Here is a 9,868-nt window from a genome sequence, read left to right as displayed (position 1 = left end):
CTTCAAAAGAAAGGAGTTGTGACCTCGATGTTTTCCTCTCGTACACAGAAAATGCTTGACTGCCGCAAACCCCAGATCATGTTGGATGTTGCTGTAGAGAGATTCTACATCTAAACTGGCTAACCATGTAGTTGGTGACACTTCGATGTCTTGTACACGTGTCAATATATCTTTGGTGTCTTTCAAATAAGATGACTGGAACTCAACGAACAGACGGAGAAATTCGTCAACATATTGGCTGACCTCACAATCGGGCTTCCTGGGGTAGAGTTACCATTTTGTGTATCTTTGTCAGTGAATAGAAGACAGACATAATGGAATGCTCAGTTGATTTCTTCAATCGTGTGTAGTCATCAGGGCATAAACAGCCCATTTCCAGACACTATTTAAGTATGGTTTGTGGGGTTAACTTATGTTGTTCACTTAAAGGATTCGTTTTTAAAATTGCATATTGTTTGTCATCATGTAAAATGTTCAAACACATTTGTTCATACATCTGTCTATCCATTACTACAACATTTCCCCCTTTGTCACATGGTTGTTTGATCACATGGTGGTCATTTTTTCTAAGGTTTTCTAAACCCCCCCCTTTCCTCACTATTCAAATTATTATGTAACGGAGAGCCAAATGTGTCTTTTTCTAGTTTTCTGAGTACCTGTGTTACCATATCCACAAAAGTTTATATATGTGGGTATTGTGAGAGAGAGGAGTAAAGGGTACTTTTTGGTTTCCTGCCACTTGGAGGGGCCAGTGAAGGTGTACCTATTGTATCTTCTAGCAACAATTTGTTTAGGGCTACCAGGGCTTCCCTCTCATTTCTGACTGTCTTTTTATCTTTAGCCTCCTTTGACTCAACCATTTGGGGTATGAGCAAGTACCGGATAGGAATAGGGCTAATGAGGGAAAGGCAAATACAATCTTAGGAAATATGCATGACTCATCAAATGTATCACCCAATAGGATATGACTGCCACAGGAGTGGGCTCAGCATCTCCAAAGATGAGTCACAACCTGCAAAAAAAACAACAACAAAAAAACCACAGGTGCAGGCCTGGAAGAAATATGAAAAAACTGAAGTGCCTACCTACAAAGCAGGACCTTACAGATCAGACAGAGAGGATCCTGGCTGCCACAAAGGAGAAGATTGCAACAATGAGAAGTAAGCTCCTGGAGGTAAAAGAGAGGGTCTCCCCCAGTTGGAGGCAGACTTTTCAAATATGCAAACGGAGGTGATTAGAAGGAAGGGGGTGGAGGAAAGTCAGAAAGCTATAAACAACACGCTATGCCAGGAATTAGAAGACGGACAAAATCGCTCTTGCCGTAGCAACATAAGAGTGAGATGTTTAACTGAAAAGGTAAAAGTAGAGAATCTTCAATATGCATTACAGGTGATTTTTAACTCATTTTATGGAAGACCCCCTAGCAACAAATAGTAATGGACAGAGCCCATAGAGCACTGCGAGCACAACTGCTAGGCAAAAACTGATGTAATTTGCCGCTTACACTATTTCCAGGAGAAAAAAGCAATAATAACAGCTGCGGGACTCTATGAGAAGAATTCAATTCTACTGTACCAAGACCTGGCTGCGACCACCTTACAGCAGAGAAAGGTGTACAGACCCCTCCTGCAGAAAGAGGGAATCACCGATGGGGCCATTCATTTGCTTTAGTGATTAGGAAAGGCACTCATGTTTTCTCACTTTACCATCCAGATACAATAATACAATAACACTTTTACATGTGGAAGTTAGATCTCTGGGAATTAAATTATGTCTGAAAAGTTAATGAAAACTAATTCCTCACCTTCCCAATGAAGTTGCAGCCTCCAGGCATATATCCCAGTATAAAAAGCAGGGCCAGATGCCTAAAAATTATCTTCTCTTGAGGGTAGCGCATCGCCAGAGCTGATCCCGATCGAAATCGGAAAATCCGTGTCCCTCCACGGTTGGACATTTGCCATGGTAAAAGTTCACTTTACTGTGAGAGAACGCGGAAAAGCCACCGCGTGTGCTGCGGAGGAGGCGGCTGTTTCCGCGTCCAATGCGGCGGTTTGCACGCGGAGGCGTGCATCTGGTAACAGGGCAGAATGCGGAAAAGCCGCCGCATGTAACAGTAAGGCGGCAGGTTCCGCGTCCAGCGCGGCGGTTTGCACGCGGCAGCGTGTGTCTGGTGTGGCTGGGTCTGTTAGTGCACACATGCTGAGGAATACACGCGTGCGCGCTGAGAGGCAGAACTCTTATACTGGGCAAGGTGAGGTCAGCTGATCACGCCGATCAGCTGACTCCAGAGCAGGATACTATTGGTTGATCAATTAGGGGTGGTGCCGGAGAGTACTACTCCATATATAGTTACTGCTGGCCAGTCTCGAGTTGTCTGCCATTGCAATCACTACGTGGAAGCACTCAGACCTTAGTCAGATCCAACAGTGTTTGAATCAGGTGGACCTGGGAATTCACACTGAGCCAGATTACTTGTATTGTTATTCTGTTTATGCTTAGACTAGTTCCAGGGTGTAGAGACCACGGACCTCACACCCAGACTAGGGAACTTGCATTATCATCTGTTATACTTCAGACTAGTTCCAGGGTGTAGAGACCACGGACCTCACACCCAGATTAGGGAACTTGCATTATCATCTGTTATACTTCAGACTAGTTCCAGGGTGTAGAGACCACGGACCTCACACCCAGAATAGGCATTGTTGATATCTGTTATGACTTTCTGCTTTCCTGACTATCCCTCTGATCTCTGATTCGGTACCTCGCATATCTGATATTCCGTTGCCAGACCCTGCTTGCCTTGGATACCGAATCAGCCTTCTGTCTTTGTACTTTGTCTGTCAGTGTGTTGCCGACCAGGCGTGCCCGACCTCGAGAGCTATCTCTCCGTTTAAGAGATAGTCTCCAGATCTGATAGTGACATCCACCTCCAGGTGTCACTCACTGTCTGGTCCTTCCTGTCTCCAGCATGACTCCACCCCTTGGAGAGTGTCAGGCTGCTGGAAGGTTACTGTGCCTCAAGAGCAGTATTCCAGACTGCTTCTGGTCACCTCCTCAGCAGGTGCATGTCTCAAAGCATTACTGTTCCACCAAACACTCACATACCTTAGGTGTCCAGAGGTTAGCAATATATCTGTATTATCTGTGATTCTGCAGATCATCAATAATCAGGTATATATCTGCATTCTTGGTGATAATGCAGATCACCAATAATCAGATTCTCTCTGCGTGCTGACACCAATCGTTACAGAACAGCAGATCAAACCCAAATGGACGCACTCTGCAGCCGTCTTAATGCACTCACCATCTCGGTGGAAAATTTCAGCTTAGTGCTGGGCGATCATCAGACCCAGATCAATGCCTTGTCTGGGTCTGCGCAAGCCCTACAGACGGCTGTGGATGCAGTGCGATCTCCTCCTAGCACAGACATAAGCATGTCTGTACCTGAACGGTTTTCGGGCCACAGATCTGACTTTCGGAACTTTAAAAACCGAGTGTTATCATACTTTGAGTTGAGACCTAATTCTTAAGGAATCGTAGCCCAGAGAATTACTTTTATCAAGACACTATTGTCAGGAGATTCCCAGACTTGGGCATATAATCTCCAGCCAGGTGATAGCGCACTGATCTCAGTTGAGGCGTTTTTTGAAGCTATGGCTATAATTTATGATGACCCGGACATTGCCGCTACCGCAGAGCGGAAGCTCAAGACATTGCGGCAGGGCAAAGATCCGGTTGAAAGTTATGCAGCTGAGTTCAGGAAGTGGGCGGTTTTAGCCAGATGGGGCTCATTTGCATTATTGGACTGTTTTTTGTCAGGACTGTCAGACGCGGTCTCAGAATTAATGTTGGGTCATCCTGAGCCCAAGTCCATTGATGAGGCCATTTCATTGGCCATCAGAATTGACCGTTGATTACGATACCAAAGACAGACTCGGGGTAGGAACAATGTGAGACATTTGTCCTACGCAGCATCTCCTTCTGTTCCATCTCCACCAGCTTCACCTCCACCGGAACCAATGCAGATTGGTCGGTCGAGATTGTCTCAGGTAGAGCGGAGACGCAGAGAAAAAGAGCAGCTCTGTCTATACTGTGCAGAGGGGGGTCATAAAGTGCAGAATTGTCCCAAGAAGTCGGGAAACGCTGCCGCCTAGGTGTAGTCGGAGGTAATACCCTAGGCGTGCAGTCTTTACCTCTAGATGATAAATGTTTCCTTCTCCCTTGTACTATATCCTGGCAGGATAAGACAGAGACTACTGAGGCCTTTGTAGATTCTGGCTCAGCAGCTAACTTTATGGATTATGAATTTGCTAAGAAATTGGGGATTCCGATCTCCCCACTAAAACAGCAGATTTGGGTCACTGCAGTGGATGATTCGCCCCTGCAGAGTAACCACCCTCTCTCCCAGACCCCAGACTTGGGGGTCACAATGGGGGTGTTGCATAAAGAAAGTTTACTATTTTTTGTGTTACGAATGGCATCCTCCACGATCATTCTTGGCATGCCATGGTTACAAATTCACTCGCCTCAGATCAATTGGGTTACGGGTCAGCTAACTAGCTGGTCTGCTCATTGCTATCATCATTGCCTAGCGAAAGTAACCTTTGGTAAAACCAAGATTCACATGTAGGGATTGCCAGATCAGTATTCAGAATTTGCGGACGTGTTTTGTCCCAAGGCAGCTGATAAACTTCCTCCACACCGTCCTTTTGATTGCCCCATTGATCTCAGGTCTGGTTGTATGCCCCCTAGAGGTCATCTCTATCATTTATCTGGGCCAGAGAAATTGGCCATGCAAGAGTACATCCGAGAGAACTTGGCTAAAGGTTTTACTCGCCCTTCTCGGTCCCCGGCAGGGGCCGGGTTCTTTTTTGTGAAAAAGAAGGATGGAGGCCTCCGTCCATGCATTGATTATCGGGGCTTAAATAAAATCACAGTAAAAAATCGCTATCCTTTGCCTTTAATAGACGATTTATTTACTCAGGTCACCAATGCTAAGATTTTCTCGAAACTGTATTTAAGGGGTGCATACAACCTTGTGCGGATCAGGCACGGTGATGAGTGGAAGACGGCCTTTAACACACCCGACGGGCACTATGAGTACCTGGTGATGCCCTTCGAGTTGTGTAATGCCCCGGCCGTCTTTCAAGAACTGATTAACGAAGTCTTTAGAGAAGTATTGGGCAGATTCGTCTTAGTATACTTAGACGACATACTAATCTTCTCGTCCAACCTCTCAGAGCACAGAAAGCATGTTAAGTTTGTGTTACGGAAGTTGAGACAAAATATGCTGTACGCTAAACTGGAGAAATGCATTTTCGAAGCAACCTCTGTTGCCTTTCTGGGGTACAGAATTTCAACCTCTGGCCTCTCTATGGACCCTGGGAAAGTTTCAGCTGTTTTGGAGTGGCCCCAACCTGTGGGACTGAAGGCTCTCCAGAGGTTCCTGGGGTTTGCCAATTACTATAGGAGGTTTATAAAGGGGTACTCTACGGTGATATCACCTCTCACCAGTCTCACAAAGAAAGGGGCAGATACTCATCACTGGTCCCCTGAGGCCCATGCTGCTTTCTCCACTTTAAAGAAATTGTTCTGTACTGCACCCATTTTGAGACATGTCGACACCACCTTCCCTTTTATTGTGGAGGGAGATGCCTCAGAGGTAGGGGTAGGGGCTGTGCTGTCTCAGCGTTCTGGGTTGCAGGGAAGATTACACCCCTGTGCCTATTTTTCATGTAGGTTTTCACCCGCAGAGAAGAACTACGATATAGGCAATAGGGAACTTCTAGCCATTAAGTTGGCCTTTGAGGAATGGCGGCATTGGCTAGAAGGCGCAGAACATACCATTACTGTCTATACTGACCACAAGAATTTGGAGTACATTGAGGGCGCTAAGAGACTTAGCCCCCGACAGGCTCGGTGGTCACTATTTTTCTCGAGATTCAGATTTGTAATCACGTATACCCCTGGTAGTAAGAACATCAAAGCTGATGCCTTGTCCAGATGTTTTGAGCCTGAGACAGCACAGCCCTCAGACCCAGAAACCATTCTCCCTCAGAAAGTGGTTCTGGCCGCCACTGAGACCTGGAGGGACTGGACAGAAACGTTGGGTCCGTTCCAACAGGATGTACCAGAGGGAAAGCCTGAAGGGGTCATGTTTGTACCATTGCCTTTTCGTCTACAAATACTGCAGTTGTTCCATTCCCACAAGAATGCTGGGCATCCTGGGGCCACCAGAACTCAGGACCTCATAGCGAGATGTGCCTGGTGGCCGTCATTGGCAACTGACTGCAAAGAGTATGTAAGAGAATGTGCAGTGTGTGCTAGAAGCAAACCCTCCCGTCAGGCATCGATTGGAACTTTGCAACCATTGCCAGTCCCGAGTGAGCCATGTACCCATCTGTCCATGGATTTTGTGGGTGAACTCCCCAGGTCTGAGGGCATGGCGGTCATTTGGGTGGTAGTCGATCGATTCAGCAAGATGGCCCATTTTGTACCCCTGAAAGGACTCCCCTCGGCCCAGGAGTTGGCCGATCTCTTCATCCAACATATTTTCCGACTGCATGGTATTCCGGAAAATATAGTGTCAGATCGGGGAGTCCAATTTGTTTCTAAGTTTTGGAGGGCATTCTGCCATCAGTTGGACATGGAGCTATCTTTTTCATCAGGCTACCACCCACAGACCAATGGCCAGACCGAGAGAACCAATCAGTCTCTGGAACAGTTTTTAAGGTGTTATGTGGCAAATGTTCAAACCGACTGGGTCAAATTCCTGCCATTTGCAGAATTTGCACACAACAATTTGAAAACTCCTCCTCGGGTTTTTCCCCATTCCAGGTGGTGACAGGAAGGTCACCTAAGCTCACCCCATTACCAGTGGCTACCACCCCGTTTCCAGCCCTGGAGGATTGGCAGAAGTCCTTAAAACAAGTTTGGGGAATGGTAGAAAGGAATTTGAGGAGGGCTTTTCAGAGTCAGAAGAAACAGGCTGATAAGAGACGTTCCATAGAGTGGGAATTCCTTCCAGGAGACTTGGTCTGGGTGTCCACACGACATTTGGCTCTGAAGCAACTCTCTCCCAAGTTAGGTCCCAGATTTGTGGGTCCGTTTCCAGTGACCAGGTAAATCAATGACGTCACTTATGCCATCGATCTCCCTACCAGCATGCGAGGTGTGAGATCGTTCCATGTGTCCTTGCTGAAGCCGGCAGTGCACGTGGATTCCGATCCCCCCCTCTGTGTTGATTGATGACCAACCTGAGTATGAAATTGAGAAGATTCTGGACTCCCGGCTTGTGCAGAACTCCGTGCAGTATTTGGTGCACTGGAAGGGGTATGGCATTGAGGAGAGAACTTGGGTGCCAGAATGTCGCATGCACGCAGAGGACTTGAAAAGGGAGTTCCATAACTTGCATCCTGAGAAGCTGGGCAGGAGATGTCCGGAGTCCACTCCTCGGGGGGGGGGGGGGGGAGAGGAAGGGTTAGAGTACGCGGAAAAGCCGCCGCGTGTGCTGCGGAGGAGGCGGCTGTTTCCGCGTCCAATGCGGCGGTTTGCACGCTGAGGCGTGCGTCTGGTAACAGTGCAGAACGCGGAAAAGCCGCCCCATGTAACAACAGTAAGGTGGCTGGTTCCGCGTCCAGAGCGGCGGATTGCACGCGGCAGCGTGTGTCTGGTGTGGCTGGTTCTGTTAGTGCACACAGGCTGAGGAATACACGCGCGCGCTGAGAGGCAGAACTCTTATACTGGGCAAGGTGAGGTCAGCTGATCACGGCGATCAGCTGACTCCAGAGCAGGATACTATTGGTTGATCAATTAGGGGTGGTGCCGGAGAGCACTACTCCATATATAGTTACTGCTGGCCAGTCTCGAGTTGTCTGCCGTTGCGATCACTACGTGGAAGCACTCAGACCTTAGTCAGATCCTTCAGTGTGTTTGAACCAGGTGGACCTGGGAATTCACACTGAGCCAGATTACTTGTGTCACAGTAGCCCTAGTGGCTGACCGCACTTAGCCTTCTAAACGGTGCCAGCGCACAGATCGTGCGAACTCTGGTCGCAGTCAATGCGCAGGAACCGTTAAGAATTAGCCGCAGGCAACTCAGAAGGGAGCCTGTGAGACACGGGTGATTACAACTTCACCCACTAGTTCAGAGTAAACTGCCACCACCGCGGTTACCATGGGACCGTGGAGCCCACTAACTGACTAGTCCTGCGAATAAAACGGTTAAACACACGATATTCTGTCTAGCCAACAACAAACAAACAGTAGCGTATCTTCAGAGACCCGGGATCAGTTCTGTGTGTGCTGATAAGCAGGGTAGCGGACAGTGAATGACTTGGAGAAAGTCGTTTATTCACGCAATATAAATAATTAATATATACAGACAATTATTAAAATCACAATTATTAAGACAGTAATAGCCAGTATAAAAATAAAAGAAGGGAGAAAAATACTTAGTTCCTGGAAGGATGTCCTTTTTGTGGGTAAAATCAGAGTTCTGGGTTTCAATCAGAGTTCAGAGTTCAGACCAGGTGGATGCCAGCATATCCTCAAGCTGGCATCTGATGAGTTCAAGATGTTTCAGTGTGGAGGACTCAAGCCCGCCTGCTGGCTCTGTGCTTTTGATGAAGCTGGTTTGGGGGTGTGGCAGTGCCAGCCGCCTCTGAGCTACCAGCAAATGACAGTTCATTCCCTCTGAGAGATTTTAGAGCTAAACTTATGAATTGCTGTAACTCCTGAACCATACATGTTACATTTAGGGGGGTAACAGCTTCATACTTGGAGGAAAATACAGATTAATATGATATCCGACATGGCTAGTGCAGCAGATCAGGGTCCTGGGTAGATTCATACCTGGGTTGTAGGGGCCCCGGGCCCCTCTCGACTGGTATCAAGAGATCCAGCATGACCCTACGGATCCAATGATACCGCTCTCATAACCACCCTATTTATTGTATTCTGTAAATGGGCAAAAGATTATATAGTACATTCATTTCTTCCTGCTAAGGCTGGAGTCAGCCTGACTGGAGTCCAGCTGTGTCTGCTCTTGGGATCTCCTTTTTTTGAAAGGCCCTGTTGGCTCCTTCAATTAACATCTGAATGTGAGATCAGCTAGGTGTCACCTTATACCTGATGGATGGGCCATCAGCACAGCTTGAAGCCAGGGACTCTCTGGGCCCAGGCTCATTAGCATATCAAAAGAGCCATCCAGCCTTTAGGATGGTGCTCTCTCTCTGCTAAGAAAAGGACTTCAGCTGCCCCTACACACTCAACCCAGATTGTATCGATTTGAAGCGCAATCGATGCAGGGAATCGAGTGCGATCGCTTTTTCTTCATGGGCGGTTCCAGGACGCGCCTGCGGCCCCGCAACCGTCCGTGACAGCCCTCCCCCTTGTCTGCGGCTTAGCCACACATCCGCAAGATGTGTGGCGGCGCCGCTAACCTGGCTGACGGGCCTCGAGTTGCCGGTACGGCGGGAAAACCTATTGGAGCCTGTGGCTCGGTTCCCCTGGACCGGTCGCGGTCTGATACCCTCAGGGTTGACCCGACATGGACCGTTCTGGACAGGGCGTTTGCGCCACTGCAGTCGGACGTGGTGTCTGCCGGGACTGCTGACAACGGGCAGTGGTTTGGGTAGGTCAACAGCCCGCCCACGCAGGGGTTCCCTGCGAAGTGGCTGTGGACCTAAGGGAACCCCGCGGGAATCCCTGGACCTTCCCAGCTCCTGACAGACGGCACATGCCCTGCAGTAGTTTGCTACATCCCTGTTCATCCGGGGCCAATAAAACTGGTTCCGAATACCGGCAAGTGTCTTGCGGACCCCCGAATGCCCTGTCAGAGGATTACCATGTGCGGATTTCAGCACAT

This window comes from Hyperolius riggenbachi, chromosome 5 (assembly GCF_040937935.1).
Source record: "Hyperolius riggenbachi isolate aHypRig1 chromosome 5, aHypRig1.pri, whole genome shotgun sequence".
Lineage (NCBI taxonomy): Eukaryota > Metazoa > Chordata > Amphibia > Anura > Hyperoliidae > Hyperolius > Hyperolius riggenbachi.
Note: the sequence above shows the minus strand (reverse complement) of the source record.